We start from the raw sequence: 20,993 nt of genomic DNA on the forward strand, positions 1-20,993 counted from the left end.
AACACTCCTCCCCCCACCCTCCCACACACTCTTCACCACCACCACCACCCCCACACTCACCCCCACGACCCTACCATTCCCCACCAACTGTGCTAATCAGTTTGTGCTTCAACAAACTGACTACATTATCGACCATAAATAAGCTACCACAAAACCCTTGAAGAGTTCCTTAAGTTCATTTAAGTTCAATTTAAACCATCCAGTGGATTCTTCATTTAAATTTGACATATGTCAAATGTAAATGTATAAACAACCTCTTTGTATATGTGTGATATATATGTCCCAATATACAAGAAGGGTGAGAGGCAAGAGGCACTGAACTACAGGCCAGTTTCCTTAACTTGTATACCATGCAAGGTGATGGAGAAGATCGTGAGGAAAAGGCTCGTAGAGCATCTGGAGGGAAATAGCTTTGTAACACACCACCAACATGGGTTCAGAGATGGTAAATCGTGTCTCACAGGGTTAATAGAGTTCTATGACCAAGCAACAAAAATTAGGCATGAAAGAGAAGGGTGGGCAGACTGCATTTTCTTGAACAGTCAGGAAGCCAATGACACAGTACCCCATAAAAGGTTGTTACAAAAGTTGGAGCAACAGGCAGGAGTGAAAGGTAAGGTGCTAGAGTGGATAAGGGAGTATCTAAGCGACAGGAAACAGCGAGTAACTATGAGGGTAACCGAGTCCCATAGGGCTCTATATTTGGCCTCATTCTGTTTCTAAAATATGTAAACGATCTTCAAGAGGGTATAGACTCATTCCTCTCAATGTTTGCTGATGATGCAAAAATTATGAGAAGAATCAAGACAGATGAAGATAGACAGAGACTACAGGATGACCTGGACAAACTGGTGGAATGGTCTAGAAAATGGCTACTAAAACTCAACCCAGGAAAGTTAAACACAAAATAAAGTTAGAGAAGATTCAGCGGTATGCCACCAGACTCGTTCCGGAACCGAGAGGCATGAGCTACAAAGAAAGGCTGAAGAAGCTGAACCCCACATCCCTGGAAAACAGAAGAGTAAGGGAAGACATGATAACCACCTACAAAATTCTCAGGGGAATTGACAGGGTGGACAAAGACAAACTCTTCAGCACGGGTGGGACACGAACAAGGGGACACACGTGGAAACTAATTCCGAAATGAGCCACATTAGAAAGATTTTTTTCAGTGTCAGAGTAGTTAATAAATGGAATGCACTAGGAAGTGATGTGGTGGAGGCTGACTCCATACACAGTTTTAAATGTAGATATGATAGAGCCCAGTAGACTCAGGAATCTGTACACCAGTTGACTGACAGTTGAGAGGCGGGACCAAAGAGCCAAAGCTCAACCCCCGCAAACACAACTAGGTGAGTACAACTAGGTGAATATATATACACGCACACGCAAAATGACTTAAGACACGTCACAAGTAATATAATGAACTCACCATCTGCATCATCCACACAACCATCTTCCTCATATCCTTCACTCACCTAGTTGTACTCACTTAGCTGTGCTTGCGGGGATTGAGCTCTGGCTCTTTGGTCCCGCCTCTCAACTGTCAATCAACTGGTGTACAGGTTTGGTGTGATATCAACTCCTAGATCTTTCTCTCTGTCCGTTTCATGAAGGACTTCATCTCGACTCCTGTTTCTACCAGCTTTCGCTCTGGCCCATGAAGTGGTCTCTAACTTGGCTTCTACCTGGACCCATGTCTGTCTGTCTGTGTATATCATCAGTATTGCACGAGTATATCATGACTTTGTGTATAACCCTATTATATCTTGAGTATATCATGTGTGTATATAATATATATATATATATATATATATATATATATATATATATATATATATATATATATATATATATATAGCATCAGTAGATCACCAGTATATCACGAGTTTATCGTGATGGGATACATCATGGATATATAATGAGTATCTCTCACGAGGGTATCATGTGTATATGATGAGTATATCATGCAAATATAATGAGTATATTATGGGGAAAATTACCACCGTGAAAAGTCTCGCTTACAACCTTCCTTACCAAGATTGTAACACATACAATGTTCCACTGGACTGTTCCCCTGGGACTGTTCCCCTGGGACTGTTCCCCTGGGACTGTTCCCCTGGGACTGTTTCCCTGGGACTGTTCCCCTGGGACTGTTTCCCTGGGACTGTTCCCCTGGGACTGTTCCTCTGGGACTGTTCCCCTGGGACTGTTCCCCTGGGACTGTTTCCCTGGGACTGTTTCCCTGGGACTGTTTCCCTGGGACTGTTTCCCTGGGACTGTTTCCCTGGGACTGTTTCCCTGGGACTGTTTCCCTGGGACTGTTTCCCTGGGACTGGTCCCCTGGACTGGTCCCCTGGACTGTTCCACTGGACTGTTTCCCCTCCGTCCGTCAAAACATTAACACAAGCAACATAGAGACATAGACGGTCATAGATGGACATAGATGGATATAGACATAGACATAGAAGCAGCCCATAGCAGCTGTCTAACTCCCAGGTACCTATTTACTGCTAGGTGAACAGGTGAATTAGGGTGAAAGAAACTGTCCATTTGTTTCCGCCTCCACCGGGGGAATCGAACCCGGAATCTTAGGACTACGAACCCCGAGCGCTGTCCACTCAACCGTCAGGCCCCTACGCTAACCAGCTCCACATCGCGGCTACCTATTTACTGCTAAGTGAACAGAGACATCAGGCGAAAGGAAACTAGCCCAACCATTTGTTGTACATGAACAAATATCAGAACACAATAACATATGCTGCTGTTCCGTTTTTTGGATATTTTGTATGTAGTGATCATGTCACGCAAGAGAAAGATGCTATCTTGTATGACAAAGCAAGAGGAAATGGGGACGATCAGGAGAAAGCACCAATCCATTACGACTATTTAGCACTGGGAAAGGGGGTCAGGATATGGATTTGGGATGGGACGGAGGGAAGGAATGGTGCCCAACCACTTGTGAATGATCGGGGATTGAACGCCGACCTGCATGAAGCGAGACCGTCGCTCTACCGTCCACCCCAAGTGGTTGGACAAAACAAATAATCATTAAAAAAATTACGCTGTAATAAAAGGCGATTTAGAGCCGGTCGGCCGAGCGGACAGCACGCTGGACTTGTGATCCTGTGGTCCTGGGTTCGATCCCAGGCGCCGGCGAGAAACAATGGGCAGAGTTTCTTTCACCCTATGCCCCTATTACCTAGCAGTAAAATAGGTACCTGGGTGTTAGTCAGCTGTCACGGGCTGCTTCCTGGGGGTGGAGGCCTGGTCGAGGACCGGGCCGCGGGGACACTAAAGCCCCGAAATCATCTCAAGATAACCTCAAGATTTAAATATCCCGGAAATAAATTGGGTATCTGCTTTATTGGGCAATTAAGATTAATTGACTTAATTAACGAGTGCTTAACATGGGGGTGGTTAACGATGGAGATATTGTCGTTGATCAGATGGTGTCTCTAATGGCGCCCTCGTAGTTACTGCTCAAGTGAAGGGTTAATGAACGAAGTACAGTCCTTTTGCAAGTCTCGTTTAACGAGAGATACGTTTATCAAGAGGTACGTTTAACGGTAGATACGTTTAACGGTAGATACGTTTAACGCTAGATACGTTTAACGACAGATACGTTTAACGACAAATACGTTTAACGACAAATACGTTTAACGACAGATACGTTTAACGACAGATACGTTTAACGAGAAATTCGTTTAACGAAAAATACGTTTAACGAGAAATACGTTTAACGAGAGGCCCGTTTAATGGGGGACACGTTTAACGAGACGTATGGTTAACGAGCGAGGTTTAATTGGCACTAATACGTCAATAATACAGTGGTTTATACTCGAGTTTACAGGATTTGGCTCGACAATGGACTCAAAGACTCTGAGAAGGACTCGGGGACTCGGAGAAGGACTCGGGGAAGGACTCGGGGACTAGGAGAAGGACTCGGGGACTAGGAGAAGGACTCTAACAAGGACTCGGGGAAGGACTTGGTCCTCCAGGCAAGGATTAGAGGGGAAGGAGTTGGAGTAAGAGTAAGACGAGTAGAGCAGGAGGACCAACAGCAGCAGCTGCCAGCTTTAAGCTGTGGAAAGGTGGGTCAGGTTAAACAAGCTGGGAGTTGGCCTTGACAGCCGCGGTAAGCTGAGGACAGTTTGACAGCCGTCAATGATGGTAATACTGTCTCTGTCTCTGTCTCTGTCTCTCTGTCTCTCTCTCTCTCTCTCTCTCTCTCTCTCTCTCTCTCTCTCTCTCTCTCTCCCCTTGACGCTAGAATCAATGGTAAACCACTACTACTACCACCACCGAACCGGGAATCGAACCCAGGCCCTTAGTACTACGATCCCCAAATGCTGTATTCACTCAACCGCCAAACCCGCCAAAAGAAAGAGAGAGAGAGAGAGAGAGAGAGAGAGAGAGAGAGAGAGAGAGAGAGAGAGAGAGAGAGAGAGAGAGAGAGAGAGAGAGAGAGAGAGAGAGAGAGAGAGACACACACAGACAGACAGACACGAGACAGGTTGATTTGGAACTTTGAAGCAACATTAATAGTTTTACCGAAATAAAGCCTGATCGTAAGATCGCTGAGCAAGCAGAATGCCCCGGATGTTACATAGAAAACGTAAGGTAGGCATGGAAATTAAGAACAGTCGAACGAGCGAACATAATTGGACACTAGAAACGCGGATGAGCACCCAAGTGGTGCCAGAGAGAACTTGTTTACAGTCTGAGAGTCGTTAAGTTAGTGGATCGGACAAGATGAGGAAATTGTCGTAGCCAATTCGATACACAACTTTTATTTGTAAGGATCGTGAGAGCAACGAGTGGAGTGAATCACTGTTCTGAACTACTGATGCTTAAGAACACACACACACGCACACGCACATACACACACACACTCCTTTAGCGTGAGAGCAACGAGTGGAGTGAATCACTGTTCTGAACTACTGATGCTTAAGAACACACACACACGCATACGCACACGCACATACACACACACACTCCTTTAGCGTGAGAGCAACGAGTGGAGTGAATCACTGTTCTGAACTACTGATGCTTAAGAACACACACACACGCACACACACATACACATACACACACACACTCCTTTAGCGTGAGAGCAACGAGTGGAGTGAATCACTGTTCTGAACTACTGATGCTTAAGAACACACACACACGCACACACACATACACATACACACACACACTCCTTTAGCGTGAGAGCAACGAGTGGAGTGAATCACTGTTCTGAACTACTGATGCTTAAGAACACACACACACGCACACACACATACACATACACACACACACTCCTTTAGCGTGAGAGCAACGAGTGGAGTGAATCACTGTTCTGAACTACTGATGCTTAAGAACACACACACACACACGCACATACACACACACACACACACACGCACACGCACATACACATACACACACACACTCCTTTAGCGTGAGAGCAGTTGAAAAATGGAATGCATTTGGGGAACAGATTGTGGAAGCAAATTCTAATCATAATTTTAAAAGTAGGTATGATAGGGAAATGAGACAGGAGTCATTGCTGTAAACAACCGATGGCTGGAAAGGCGGGATCCAAGAGTCAATGCTCGATCCTGCAGGCACAAATAGTTGAGTATACACACACACACACACACACACACACACACACACACACACACACACACACACACACACACACACACACACACACACACACACACACTATTCCTAATTTATGTAATCAACCGTCCCGGGGCAAGTAATCGTGCACATGTCAATGTTTGCAGATAACGCAAAGCTGATGAGGACTGTAAAGATAAAAGACACCTGCAGGAAGTTACAGGAGGACCCGGACTAACTCCAGAAGAGTGTAAATATGCAGAGGAAAGGAGGACGTGGGGGCATCTACACATAAGAAGGAGGCAACTAGAGGAATCAGGCGATGAGTCACAATAACGTGGCTGAAGTATGTTGACCAGACCACACACTAGAAGTTGAAGGGACGACGACGTTTCGGTCCGTCCTGGACCATTCTCAAGTCGGTTGTCGACTTGAGAATGGTCCAGGACGGACCGAAACGTCGTCGTCCCTTCAACTTCTAGTGTGTGGTCTGGTCAACAACTAAAGGAATCAGAAAGCGAGAGAGAAAGACTAATTAGGAATGGATATAATTCCATCACAACAGACGCACATAAACTGGATAACATCAGCAGCATATGGGACGCTGGCAAGCCATAAGAGCATTGTTTACAAACCAAAATCATATCTCCTTCAAGGTAATTTTTCACGCATGTTAGACCAATGCTGGGAAATGCAGCGCCGTCCTGGGAATCCACATCGAATGAAGCATGAAACCGAAACTGAGAAAATAGAGGTTTCCAATACAACTGGTGCCAGAGCTAAGAGGATTAAGCTATGAGGACTCACTAATGAAACTAAATCTCACAACCCTAGATGGTTAGAAGAAGCAGAGGAGATATGATCACAGTATACAAGATAGGCACCACATAGATTAGCCACACAGCCAGTGGCACCACATAGAGCAGCCACACACCCAGTGGCACCACATAGAGCAGCCACACACCCAGTGGCACCACATAGAGCAACCACACACCCAGTGGCACCACATAGAGCAGCCACACACCCAGTGGCACCACATAGAGCAGCCACACAGCCAGTGGCACCACATAGAGCAGCCACACACCCAGTGGCACCACATAGAGCAGCCACACACCCAGTGGCACCACATAGAGCAGCCACACACCCAGTGGCACCACATAGAGCAGCCACACAGCCAGTGGCACCACATAGAGCAGCCACACACCCAGTGGCACCACATAGAGCAGCCACACAGCCAGTGGCACCACATAGAGCAGCCACACACCCAGTGGCACCACATAGAGCAGCCACATAAACAATGCCACCACACACAACAACCACTCCATACACACACACACACACACACACACACACACACACACACACACACACACACACACACACACACACACACACACACACACACACACACACACACACACACACACGCAGCAGTCTCACTCAGTAATGAAGTTATATGCCTGGGCGGCCACCTGCGTCCCAACACTCGCACCTTTACCCAACCCTTGTAACGCACTCCTGTGTGTGTGCCTCACTGCTGCAGTGTGAGGCGCGTGCGTGCACACACGCACACACACACGCACGCACGCACACACACACACACACACGCACGCACGCACGCACACACACACACACACACACACACACACACACACACACACACACACACACACACACACACACAAAGTAATGAAACTAGGCAGTGGAAACAGGAGGCCAGACACAGGATACAGAATAGTAGATGAAGTACTTAATGAAACGGACAGAGAGAAAGATCTAGGAGTTGATATCACACCAAACCTGTCTCCTGAAGCCCACATAAAAAGAATAACGTCTGCGGCATATGCGAGGCTGGCTAACATCAGAACGGCGTTCAGGAACCTGTGTAAGGAATCATTCAGAATCTTTTACACCACATATGTAAGACCAATCCTGGAGTATGCGGCCCCAGCATGGAGCCCGTACCTTGTCAAGCACAAGACGAAGCTGGAAAAAGTCCAAAGGTATGCCACTAGACTAGTCCCAGAACTAAGAGGCATGAGTTACGAAGAAAGGCTGCGGGAAATGCACCTTACGACACTGGAAGACAGAAGAGTAAGGGGGGACATGATCACAACCTACAAAATCCTCAGAGGAATCGACCGGGTAAACAAGGATGAACTATTCAACACTGGTGGGACGCGAACAAGGGGACACAGGTGGAAACTGAGTACCCACATGAGCCACAGGGACGTTAGAAGGAACTTTTTCAGTGTCAGAGTAGTTAACGGATGGAATACATTAGGCAGTGATGTGGTGGAGGCCGACTCCATACACAGTTTCAAATGTAGATATGATAGAGCCCAGTAGGCTCAGGAACCTGTACACCAGTTGATTGACAGTTGAGAGGCGGGACCAAAGAGCCAGAGCTCAACCCCTGCAAGCACAAATAGGTGAGTACACACACACAGCTCACATTAAAAAAAAAAAATCCAGCAAACTTTTTTTCAGTTCCCGCCACCAGCTTTGGACTGAAACTTTTCCCTCAAATTTCCCATCAACAACATAATACTGACAACAACGACTCTTTGGAAACTCTGAGAAAAAAACAAAATAAAACGACAAATAAAAAGCACAAAAAACACAAAAATAAAAAGTGGAGCAAGAACATAAGAAAAAACATAATATTAAATATAAAAATATAAAAAAAACAAAAAATAAACGAAATAAAAAAGCATACTAAAACACAAAAGCCTAAAAAAATACAAAAAAATACCGGAGTATACAAAAAGCATAAAACAAATATATAAAACATACAAAAACACAATATAAACAAGCAAACAAAAATATAAAAACGCATATAAAAAAACATACAAAAATATAAAAAAGCCTAAAAAATATAAAAAAAGCCTAAAAAATATAAAAAAAGCCTACAAAAATATAAAAAAAGCCTACAAAAATATAAAAACACAAATATTAAAAAAGCATAAAAGGTTCTTGTCTGTAATATCTAGGTAATAAAATGCCCCCAAAAAAGAACGTCACTGGCACTCAGGGTCTTGAAATAGACGAGAGTCAGTAACTATGAAACAGGGTAGGCACTACGGGCTCACCATAGCCCGTGCTACTTGGAACTTTTTGTTCCAGGCAGCGAACAGAATATTTAAAAAATCAATGTTTGTATCACACCTCGTATGCATGTACTTTACCTGAATAAACATTTGAATTTTGAAATTTGAATTTTGAAATTTGAATTTTGAATATGGCGCGGCAAGCAGGAGTGATTGACTGAACCCTCACAATTACCTTCTCTTAGAACTACCTCCTCCCAGAACTACCTCGTTAACGTGCGTCAATTTCACATATATATAATGTGTGTGTGTGTATATATGTGTATCTGTACATAAACGTGTGTTTTGCTAGGGGTTGGCGGCATAATTTATCAGTGAGCCGACATCACAATGAGATCATTCACCCGAGTGAATGATGATTATCGTGCACTGCCAACCGTAAGATAATTGGAATACCATTACCATGATTCATGCTCTTACCCGGCGTTCCAACCCCCTTCCCCCCCTAACCTACCTCTCACCCCCACCACAAAAAACCATATACATGTGTGTATATACATATCCAAGTCCCAATAAAAACGTATATGTGCCGACAGCTGATCTAATATTTTTCGACTTTGGTACTTTTTTGGGGCGGCAACCAATCAGAGCGCGCTCTTTGCTCGTAAATTAGTGACACAAAAATTTAAGTAATTTTAGTTGTAATTCAAATTTATTGGTTCGATTGTTATTCCGTTTGTGTGTGTTTATATTACGGTTTGCCCGTGCTGGCCGAGCGAACCTTTCGTACTGATGAAATGCATCGTTTGAATTGTTTTTATTTCTCTACTGTGAATTGTTTAGGCAGAAATAGTGTCAACAATGCTAGAGATGTCAGTAGTACTATTAATAGTAGTGGTAGTAGTAATTATTATTATTATTCTTATAATTGTCAACGCCCTATACGTTAATATTGATGCTATCTATACCCACAGATAGATGGCGCTCTATACTTGTGTGCCATTCTCTTTCATTAATAATGAGAGAGAATGGAAGACCCTATTTTATGTGTAAATGTATTAAAACAGCTAAATTTCGGATGTAGCCTAGCTGCGGGCTTTCACAAAGTGGGGTTGTATACAATATTCATACAGTAGATACAGCATTGTATACAGCACCTTGAGAAAGGATGTTGGTTACTTGAAGTCTCCTTCATTTAACTACTGTATTGTAGTAAGTTTCTCAATATTAATAATAGTAATAATACAAATATTGTATTATTAATATTGTTATAAACAGATACTATACAGTGATTACATGTAGAACACTGCCGTGTTCTACATGTTCTACAACACACAACTCTGCCGTGTTCTAAATGTTCACTGCCGTGTTCTACATGTTCACTGCCGTGTTCTACATGTTCACTGCCGTGTTCTAAATGTTCACTGCCGTGTTCTAAATGTTCACTGCCGTGTTCCACATGTTCACTGCCGTGTTCTACATGTTCACTGCCGTGTTCTACATGTTCACTGCCGTGTTCTACAACATACAAAACTCTCACCACAACACTAACAATGAACCAATCAATCGAATCCCCGCTTTACTTGGCCGGGCCACCACACTCCCTACCACACTACCTCTCACCTGATCACGTCATGGTGCAGAAGGGGGGGCGGCCCGCATGTGAACTTCGGCATGATATTGGCTGCTCCTGCGAAAGGAAATAAATAAAAGTACATAATAACATACATAACAATGACTACAGAATACATCAGACTACAGAATACATCAATGTGACTACAGAATACACCAGTGTGACTACAGAATACATCAATGTGACTGAGACAATGAGAAAAAGACGTTGTTGTCTTGCCTATATACTGAGAACTTTGGGGCTGACGGTCCCCAAGTGGGCATGTGAAGGCATAGACGACGTTGGTTTCTTTCAAGGCGTTCTGTTTGGTGTTTGGAGTAATGTATAAACTGTCTACCTGTCCCCTGACACAATGTATAAACTGTCTACCTGTCCTCCTGACACAATGTATAAACTGTCTCCCTGTCCCCCTGACACAATGTATAAACTGTCTCCCTGTCTCCCTGACACAATGTATAAACTGTCTCCCAGTCTCCCTGACACAATGTATAAACTGTCTACCTGTCCCCTTGACAATGTATAAACTGTCTACCTGTCCCCCTGACAATGTATAAACTGTCTACCTGTCCTCCTGACACAATGTATAAACTGTCTACCTGTCCCCCTGACACAATGTATAAACTGTCTACCTGTCCCCTGACACAATGTATAAACTGTCTACCTGTCCCCCTGACACAATGTATAAACTGTCTACCTGTCCCCCTGACACAATGTATAAACTGTCTCCCTGTCCCCCTGACACAATGTATAAACTGTCTCCCTGTCCCCCTGACACAATGTATAAACTGTCTACCTGTCCCCTGACACAATGTATAAACTGTCTACCTGTCCCCCTGACACAATGTATAAACTGTCTCCCTGTCCCCCTGACACAATGTATAAACTGTCTACCTGTCCTCCTGACACAATGTATAAACTGTCTACCTGTCCCCCTGACACAATGTATAAACTGTCTCCCTGTCCTCCTGACACAATGTATAAACTGTCTACCTGTCCCCTGACACAATGTATAAACTGTCTACCTGTCCCCCTGACACAATGTATAAACTGTCTACCTGTCCCCTGACACAATGTATAAACTGTCTACCTGTCCCCCTGACACAATGTATAAACTGTCTCCCTGTCCCCCTGACACAATGTATAAACTGTCTACCTGTCCTCCTGACACAATGTATAAACTGTCTACCTGTCCCCCTGACAATGTATAAACTGTCTCCCTGTCCTCCTGACACAATGTATAAACTGTCTACCTGTCCCCCTGACACAATGTATAAACTGTCTACCTGTCCCCTTGACAATGTATAAACTGTCTCCCTGTCCCCTTGACAATGTATAAACTGTCTACCTGTCCCCTTGACAATGTATAAACTGTCTACCTGTCCCCTTGACAATGAATAAACTGTCTACCTGTCCCCCTGACACAATGTATAAACTGTCTACCTGTCCCCTTGACAATGTATAAACTGTCTACCTGTCCCCCTGACACAATGTATAAACTGTCTACCTGTCCCCTTGACACAATGTATAAACTGTCTCCCTGTCCCCTGACACAATGTATAAACTGTCTACCTGTCCCCTTGACAATGTATAAACTGTCTACCTGTCCCCTGACACAATGTATAAACTGTCTACCTGTCCCCTTGACAATGTATAAACTGTCTACCTGTCCCCTGACACAATGTATAAACTGTCTACCTGTCCCCTGACACAATGAATTATGATACTTATTCAGCTCGCCCTGTTGTTCAAAAAAACTCTTGACAACATTTGCTCGAGATGACAGTGGAACTGATCATAGAACTCTCTCTTGTATGATACAAGAATGTTATTAATTATTATTACAAGTGTCCTTCAAGATCACAAGCTAAGTTTGAGCACAGGTGTCAACACAGAACTGAGAACCATTGACAAGGAAGCCTATCATCTTTACTGTGGGAAGCAATCATTTTGGTTCATTAGTTTAGAAGCCTCATGTAGCACAAATGTTTTCCCTTTGGTGTAAAGTCTTGCTTTTTAAGTCTTGCTTTAAATCCTGACTGGTTGCCAAGCATGGACGGAGGTTCTGGAGTTGTGAGGCTACATAAATTATACCACTGTAGGTCTTCTGCTTCATAGAAGGAATTAACAAGTTCAAGAGCAGCTGTGGTTGAAGCTTGAGGAGCCTGATATAAAACATGAAACTCGTTCTTAAAATCATCAGCTTTTGTGTATCTTATGAATTCCTATCAAATGAGCACAATTAGTTACATCTGTCGTGTCATCCAGGATAATTATATATATATATTATATTATATATATATATATATATATATATATATATATATATATATATATATATATATATATATATATATATATTATATATATTTATATATTTATATTATATATATAATCAATTGTGTAACTAGCTTCACAAGATCGTCACTTGTTTAGCTAAACGAACTCTGGGGTTCAGTTCCTGAACCAATTACGTGTCTCTGTAAACCCCTTTCCACCACCGACCACGGGATGGGTATAGGGTGCATAATAAAGAAAGAAATAGAAAAATTGGTTGAGGATGAATACTGCGCACTTATGGAAACAAGCGCAGAGCGCGTGTCTTTCCAGCGCCCTTGGCAATACATGATAGACCAGCCAATCCTCTTATGGTTTCTCAACATCAAGTGCCCCCCTTATCCTAACCTACCAGAGGACCTAAAACAGAAAACGAGGATAGTTTTCGTCATTTTCGCCAGCCGCTGCCATTTTCTAGTACGACAATGAACAAATCCACAAGGGCCGTGACGAGGATTCGAACCTGCGTCCGGGAGATCCAGTAAGTTCAGTAGAACTTCGGTTTCAACCCTTTTACCCTGTCGTAGCTCAGTCGATTAAGCCTAGTACGACAATTTTTGGCCTAATGTAACGCCTACGAATGAAAAGCGACGTTCTTTGTAAGAGGACAGGTTGTGGATAGTCACTGAGCTATATTCTAATTCCCGTCGTTGGAGAAGGAAGGACACGTGCCTAACCGTTTCCGTCCTGCGTGGGGGTACTAGAACACGTGTGTATGTGTGTGTGTATGTGTGTGTATGTGTGTGTGTGTATGTGTGTGTGTGTGTGTGTGTATGTGTGTGTGTGTGTGTGTGTGTGTGTGTGTGTGTGTGTGTGTGTGTGTGTGTGTGTGTGTGTGTGTGTGTGTGTGTGTGTGTGTGTGTGTGTGTGTGTCAGTCAGTTGCGGGGTGGAGATCGACGTGTAGACCACTCTGCTACAGAATCCACAAATGATTCATGGCTGTGAACTCTACCTAACCTCACTCACTCTCACTCGCCTGCACTCTCTCACTCTCACTCTCTCCTGCACTCTCTCACTCTCCCTCCCCCCCCCCTGCCTACGACACAATCAAAACACTAGTAAAGGCCTCCATCCAATCACGAAGATATTTTTGTTTTTATTGGAAAACTTTTTTTTGTTTTTATTTTTTCATCAAACGGGGGAAAAAAACAATTGAACCTCAGAGGAAACTTTGGCGACCGCGAGACAGGGCGCACGCCAACAGTCTTTTGTCTTCTGGTCTGCTATACTCTCAGTTGTGATCTGTCACCCGTCACTGTTGCTCTGTGATCTTACTGTCACCCGTCACTGTTGCTCTGTGATCTTACTGTCACCCGTCACTGTTGCTCTGAGATTTGTCACCCGTCACTGCTGTTCTGTGATCTGTCACCCGTCACTGCTGTTCTGTGATCTGTCACCCGTCACTGTTGCTCTGTGATCTTACTGTCACCCGTCACTGTTGCTCTGTGATCTTACTGTCACCCGTCACTGTTGCTCTGAGATCTGTCACCCGTCACTGCTGCTCTAATCTGTCACGCGTCACTGTTGCTCTGTGATCGGTCACGCGTCACTGTTGCTCTGTGATCTGTCACGCGTCACTGTTGCTCTGTGATCTGTCACCCGTCACTGTTGTTCTGTGATCTGTCACCCGTCACTGCTGCTCTGTGATCTTACTGTCACCCGTCACTGTTGCTCTGAGATCTGTCACCCGTCACTGTTGTTCTGTGATCTGTCACCCGTCACTGCTGCTCTGTGATCTTTCTGTCACCCGTCACTGCTGCTCTGTCATCTGTTACCACTGAGACACTTACTGTCACTTACTGAAACCACTGCTGCTCTGTGAGGGTGTTTGATAATAACAATAACCTTGGGTTGTGAAGTTTCGAGGCTCGTAAACTGTTTTGTAAATGTAAGGAAAGATGTACAGGTTTCGTAAAGGTTTGTTGGCTCCTGTGGCTCTGTTTGTTGTTGTTGATTGAGGGGCGTCGACGAGCGTGGGGTCGGATACGCCCCGGCAACCCTCGTGGTCCCGTTTTCTTCTACCGGCGTCAGTGAGAGAAAACGATGAGCCACATATGTTGAGCATAAACTAAACTATATCAGAAAGGTACACAGTCTCAGCCCGCCCTCGCTACAGTAATAAGTTAAAAAAAATATATATTTAAAATATAAATGTAGTCATTACTGCAACACAATAATTATTTCATGCAGTTTTAAAGGTATTTTGACCCCTGCAGAAACATGAATATAATGGGAAAATATAGTAATGTTATAGTTCTACCCATTTCTCCAATTCCTTCCCTGGTGAAATTCCTCGGGCATTTATACAGCCCAATGCGAAATTTATATATCATTTCTTAATCACGGCAGTGTTATGTATATATATTATACGAGTTGGGAGCTTCCAGACTTCACAATACAAGATTATTATTTGTTTTAAACAGCCTCGCAGCGCTACTGGAGCTCCAAACTGTTTAATAAATGTAAACAGATCCGCTATGATCTTCTCTTGAGGTTATCTTGAGATAACCTCAAGATAACCTTGAGAATGAAGTAAGGGCGAAAAGGGAGAACGGCCTATTGACATAGCTCGAGTGCAGGGGGGAGTTGTGTAAAACCCTGGTTTGTGCCTCGAAGAGGCTGCAGGGTCCAGTAAGTTCAGTAGAACTTCGGTTTCAACTCTTTTGACCATGTCGTAGCTCAGTCGATTAAGGCAGCGTCTGGGATGCTCCCGGATGCTGGTTCAAATCCTCGTCACGGCCCTTGTGGATTTGCTCATTATCTTGAGATGATTTCGGGGCTTAGCGTCCCCGCAGCCCGGTCCTCGACCAGGCCTCATTTTTGTTACACGTCCCCAGGAAGCAGCTCGTAGCAGCTGTCTAACTCCCAGGTACCTATTTACTGCTAGGTGAACAGGAACATCAGGGTGAAGCAAACTCTGCTCATTTGTTTCCGCCTCCACCGGAGATCGAACCCTGGAACCTTAAATTAGGACTACGAATCCGAAACGCTGTCCACTCACCTGTCAGGCCCCTGTGTCAGTCAACCCGCCCTCACAACTAATAAATAACCAACGTTACTGGCGTAGCCCACTATGATAAGTAACTGCTCACAAATATCTACGTTTTCTATGCATTTCTATGACAGTAATTTGACTGTGGTTCCAGTCCTGGCCAGAATGGGATTGACTGGGCGCCAATCTTCAACTGGTTGCCCCCCCCCCGTCCCCCAGTCATCCCCCCCTCCTGTTCAAGCATTATTAATTGAGGTAGCTGGTTGTTAACCGATTGGAGAGTCGTGCACCAGGGGAAAACTAATAGTCTGGCTGACCACGAGCTATAGGAAAGGAAAGCCTGCTAAACAGGAATCAATAGTCGTCTGTTCCTGTACTCACCTGTGGAGAGAGAGAGAGAGAGAGAGAGAGAGAGAGAGAGAGAGAGAGAGAGAGAGAGAGAGAGAGAGAGAGAGAGAGAGAGAGAGAGAGAGAGAGAGAGAGAGAGAGAGAGAGAGAGAGAGAGAGAGAGAGAGAGAGAGAGAGAGAGAGAGAGAGAGAGAGAGAGAGAGAGAGAGAGAGAGAGAGAGAGAGAGAGAGAGAGAGAGAGAGAGAGAGAGAGAGAGAGAGAGAGAGAGAGAGAGAGAGAGAGAGAGAGAGAGAGAGAGAGAGAGAGAGAGAGAGAGAGAGAGAGAGAGAGAGAGAGAGAGAGAGAGAGAGAGAGAGAGAGAGAGAGAGAGAGAGAGAGAGAGAGAGAGAGAGAGAGAGAGAGAGAGAGAGAGAGAGAGAGAGAGAGAGAGAGAGAGAGAGAGAGAGAGAGAGAGAGAGAGAGAGAGAGAGAGAGAGAGAGAGAGAGAGAGAGAGAGAGAGAGAGAGAGAGAGAGAGAGAGAGAGAGAGAGAGAGAGAGAGAGAGAGAGAGAGAGAGAGAGAGAGAGAGAGAGAGAGAGAGAGAGAGAGAGAGAGAGAGAGAGAGAGAGAGAGAGAGAGAGAGAGAGAGAGAGAGAGAGAGAGAGAGAGAGAGAGAGAGAGAGAGAGAGAGAGAGAGAGAGAGAGAGAGAGAGAGAGAGAGAGAGAGAGAGAGAGAGAGAGAGAGAGAGAGAGAGAGAGAGAGAGAGAGAGAGAGAGAGAGAGAGAGAGAGAGGGAGCAAGTCCCCTGCCCTCCTGTACCTCTTCCTTATAATTTTTGAGAACTTCTGACACTAACTTTTCCTGACACGTCTGAATGGGGGGGGGGGGAGGGGGGGGGGGGAGGGGGGGGGGTGCTGGCAACGTGTGGGTGGGGGGGGAGGAGATAGTGTTGCACTGTGGGAGGAAGGAGTGGGTGTAAGGTGTGGCCAAGAATCGTGAACCACCGTGGGAGATGGAGGTAAAGGTACGTTATTACTGTGGGAGATGGGTAAGAATCATTCACCACTGTGGGAGATGGAGGAGAGTCGTGTATTCCCGTGGGAGATCACACACACACACAGCAACGCTCCTGTGCCAGGTAAGTCCACTACGGGATCACCATAGCCCGCGCTACTTGCCCCGCTCCTGTGCCAGGTAAGTCCTCTACGGGCTCGCCATAGCCCGTGCTACTTGGAACTTGTTCCGAGTAGCTGAATCTATAACAACAACAACTAGGGAGATTGTGCATTGTGGGAAACCCTGATTAGGCTTCAGTGTCTTGAATCACTGAGTGATTGATAAAGATTAAGCCACCCAACAGGTGGCACGGGCATGAATAGCCCGTAGAATCACCGAGTGCTTAGCCTTGGTAAGAGGAGCTTTATTGTTGTGTATTCCGCTTCTTGGAATAAGAAGCAGCGACTCATAACCACATCAGGGGCCAGATTCACGAAGCAGTAACGCAAGCACTTACGAACCTGTCCATCTTTTCTCAATCTTTGGCGGCTTTGTTTACAATTATTAAACAGTTAATGAGCTCCGAAGCACCAAGAGGCTGTTTATAACAATAACAACAGTTGATTGACAAGTTTTCATGCTTGTAAACTGTTTAATAAATATAATCAAAGCCGTCAGACATTGAGGAAAGATGTACACGTTCGTAAGTACTTGCGTAACTGCTTCGTGAATCTGGCCTCTGATCTCTCACACCTGATGCCTCTGTCTTTTCTGCCCGAAAGTTGACCCCAAGTCCCTCGATTTAGAGCTCAACGTATGCATTGTTGCAAACAGCTGGACGTAAGACACCACTGTTGCAAACAGCTGGACGTAAGACACCACTGTTGCAAACAGCTGGACGTAAGACACCACTGTTGCAAACAGCTGGACGTAAGACACCACTGTTGCAAACAGCTGGACGTAAGACACCACTGTTGCAAACAGCTGGACGTAGAGACCACAGTTGCAAACAGTGTAAAAAGCAGTCTGTGCATTACAAATGTCATCTGTTTTGCTGTAACCGGGGTGAGGGGGGGGGGTCCTTGTAACTGTCACTACAGGGCAAGTGTCATTGAAACTGCGTAAGCATTACTGTAATTGGATGGCACGGCATTATTATGGCATGTATGCTAATGTAATTAGATTCCAGTGTTTGTGTGTTGCTAACCACTCTCAACTAATTAATACTTTAAACATGCTCTCTACACGTGCTGTATACTGTACATAATTAGTGTGTATCCTTTTCATTTGAACTATAAGTATGATCACTGGGGCATTACTAACCTCTACTAAATGTAGATTCATATTAAAAGTAGAAAGGTAGACAAAATAAGCAAACCTAATCAAGCAATCTGCGGGGTTACCGTTAACGGGGGTTAAACGCCCCGTTATAAATACGCTATGCTCCTACTACCGAGGTTCCTAGCAAAGAAACACCTGGACAATAAGATTACGGATATTAAAACAGTTATCTCTAATCTGATCTTAGCCAACACACGTTCTAAGTAGCGAGAGGGAACGATTTAACACTCACGGCACCATGAACCAGAGACCATAGAGATATGCACTAGGCTGCAGATCAATGCACTAGGCTGCAGATCAATGCACTAGGCTGCAGATCAATGCACTAGGCTGCAGATCAATGCACTAGGCTGCAGATCAATGCACTAGGCTGCAGATCAATGCACTAGGCTGCAGAGACTCGCCTCCACACATACTCTTCAAATAACTTCAAGAATAATAATGATTCAGACAGACAGGAGTCCGCTATGCTCGTGGTCCTGATAACCGGGGTACATGCCCGTTTCCTCAATGATAATAGATTTTTAAACACATAAGAGAGAGTGATAATCACCGTAATTTTCAAAAGTTCGTCTCCTAAATATATATGATTAGTCTTCTGTTAAACAGGTTTCTATCTTTTTATGGATCTAGCTCCTCGTCTTGCAATTTAAAATATATAATAATACCAAATATAATTATATATATATCCATAGTCTTTATACCAACTTCAATATAATAATTGCATAACGCATTTTGTCGCAAAACAAATTGAAGTGTGATAATAAAATTCGCAGTAATTAAATAATGTCGATTGCATGCAGGGGAAATGTTAAATAAATGCTCATTGACTAATTAACTAGATAAACACATGTTATCTTGTCAAAACATGTGACTACATTCCTTACCAACCCAGATGATAACATATGTGGTAACATACGCGCGATTGTGTGTATGTATATATATATATATATATATATATATATATATATATATATATATATATATATATATATATATATATATATATATATATATAATTATGTATGCGAACAAGCCTGAATGGTCCCCAGGACAATATGCAACTGAATATATATATATAATTATATATATATCCTGCAGAACCATCTCACCAGCGAAATACACATGCATACATACATACATACATACATACATACATACATACATACATACATACATACATACATACATACATACATTACATACATACACACTACAGTTACAGCTAAATTGAAATATTAACCGTGAATATTTTTCAGCTCATCCGTTATTGGAGAACTTTCACAACAAATGTAATCAACGTTCATTCAATCATGTGTATAACATTTTTGCATTTGGAGCGCGTGCATAATATACCTATATAGAGCAAGGCATGGCAACATGTCCCCCCCCTACACCAGGTGGCAAGTCAGCTACAACACAATTATGTATACTCTCTGTCCTATAGTGCGAGGCTAATCATGAATGAAATTCCAGAATGTATACGCCCAGCGTACGATTGTCAACACGTGTGTGTGTGTGTGTGTGTGTGTGTGTGTGTGTGTGTGTGTGTGTGTGTGTGTGTGTGTGTGTGTGTGTGTGTGTGTGTGTGTGTGTGTGTGTGTGTGTGTGTGTGTGTATGTGTGTTTTACCTACGCACTGTAGGTTGTAGGTGAGAGATAACAGTGAGGGGGACCTACTGTTGGCCCAAAATAGTAGCCTCTCGCCACCAAAGTCGACCATGAAAACGCGACCCATATGCGAAATTAAATTCCCGCTAAATATTCATTCTACTGTTCAATGTCAAGGCCGACTCAACACGTGTAGTTCACCAGACTAATCGCGAAATTAAGAACCCCCCCCTTTTCAAGGCCAAAAAACCACCCTCTTCCCCCCCTTTTGCAATAGTGGAACAGACAGTGGTGGTGGGCTTGGGCCCCCACCACCACCACCAGTGATACACACCCACCCACTTCCAGTCAATAATTACAAGATGAAACTGACAAGAATGTCCGCACCTCAACACCTTAGTAGTGTACAGGGTCAAGACGGCCAATCCTCCAGATGAATAACGAGAGGATTGTAAATGCGGTGGAGAGTGAGCATTTATGGCGTGGGGGGAAGGAGTGAGGGGGAGGAACTTGTGGTTGTGCGAGGGAGCGGTGGATTGGGAGAGTTGGGTGGGTTGGTGCACCTTAACTCGACAAAGACTTGGTCGGGAGGGAGGGAGGGTGAGAGAGGGAGAGAGAGAGAGAGAGTATGTCTGCCGCTTAGGCTTAACAAGGCAACACACACACACATCACTAATTTATGGCCTCCTACAAACGCCCTCAATCTACATAATCGCACTCACCTTGCCCGCTGTTGGCCGCCGCGGCGCTCCAGTTGCCCAAGAACCCTCGATTTGATTGACGAATGGCGGTTTTAGAGTGGAAATGTGAGGAGATATGGCCCTGTACCTGCTAGCTGCCGAGAAAACTGTTCGGACTTGGGCGCTCTCGCACACACACAGGACGGCAGCGTGACGTCACCAGCGCTTCCAACCAGCTCTGCTCTTTTTCACATTCATTTAGCCTCTCTACTGATGTGTTTGTGGCGTTATTGAGGCAATACACACGCCTGCCGCCCTCCACAAGACGGCCACCACCTTCCATGGTGTAGTGGTGGCCAGAGAGACACAGACAGAGAGAGGGGGGGGGACCATGCAAGGTGATGGATGTAAT

General features: G+C 44.4%; 1 protein-coding gene across 1 annotated transcript in view; it reads right to left on the reverse strand.

The window, feature by feature from the left end:
• tou (toutatis) overlaps positions 1 to 20,762 on the reverse strand; it is a 435,009-nt gene extending 414,247 nt beyond the window's left edge. The window contains exons 1-2 of the mRNA XM_069319208.1: positions 20,624 to 20,762; positions 10,290 to 10,356 (exon numbers count right to left, since the gene is read on the reverse strand). The gene's annotated coding sequence lies outside the window, so the exon portion shown is untranslated. The remainder of the gene's footprint in view (positions 1 to 10,289; positions 10,357 to 20,623) is intronic.
• Between the last annotated feature and the right edge of the window lie 231 nt (positions 20,763 to 20,993).

This window comes from Procambarus clarkii, chromosome 92 (genome assembly GCF_040958095.1).
Source record: "Procambarus clarkii isolate CNS0578487 chromosome 92, FALCON_Pclarkii_2.0, whole genome shotgun sequence".
NCBI lineage: Eukaryota > Metazoa > Arthropoda > Malacostraca > Decapoda > Cambaridae > Procambarus > Procambarus clarkii.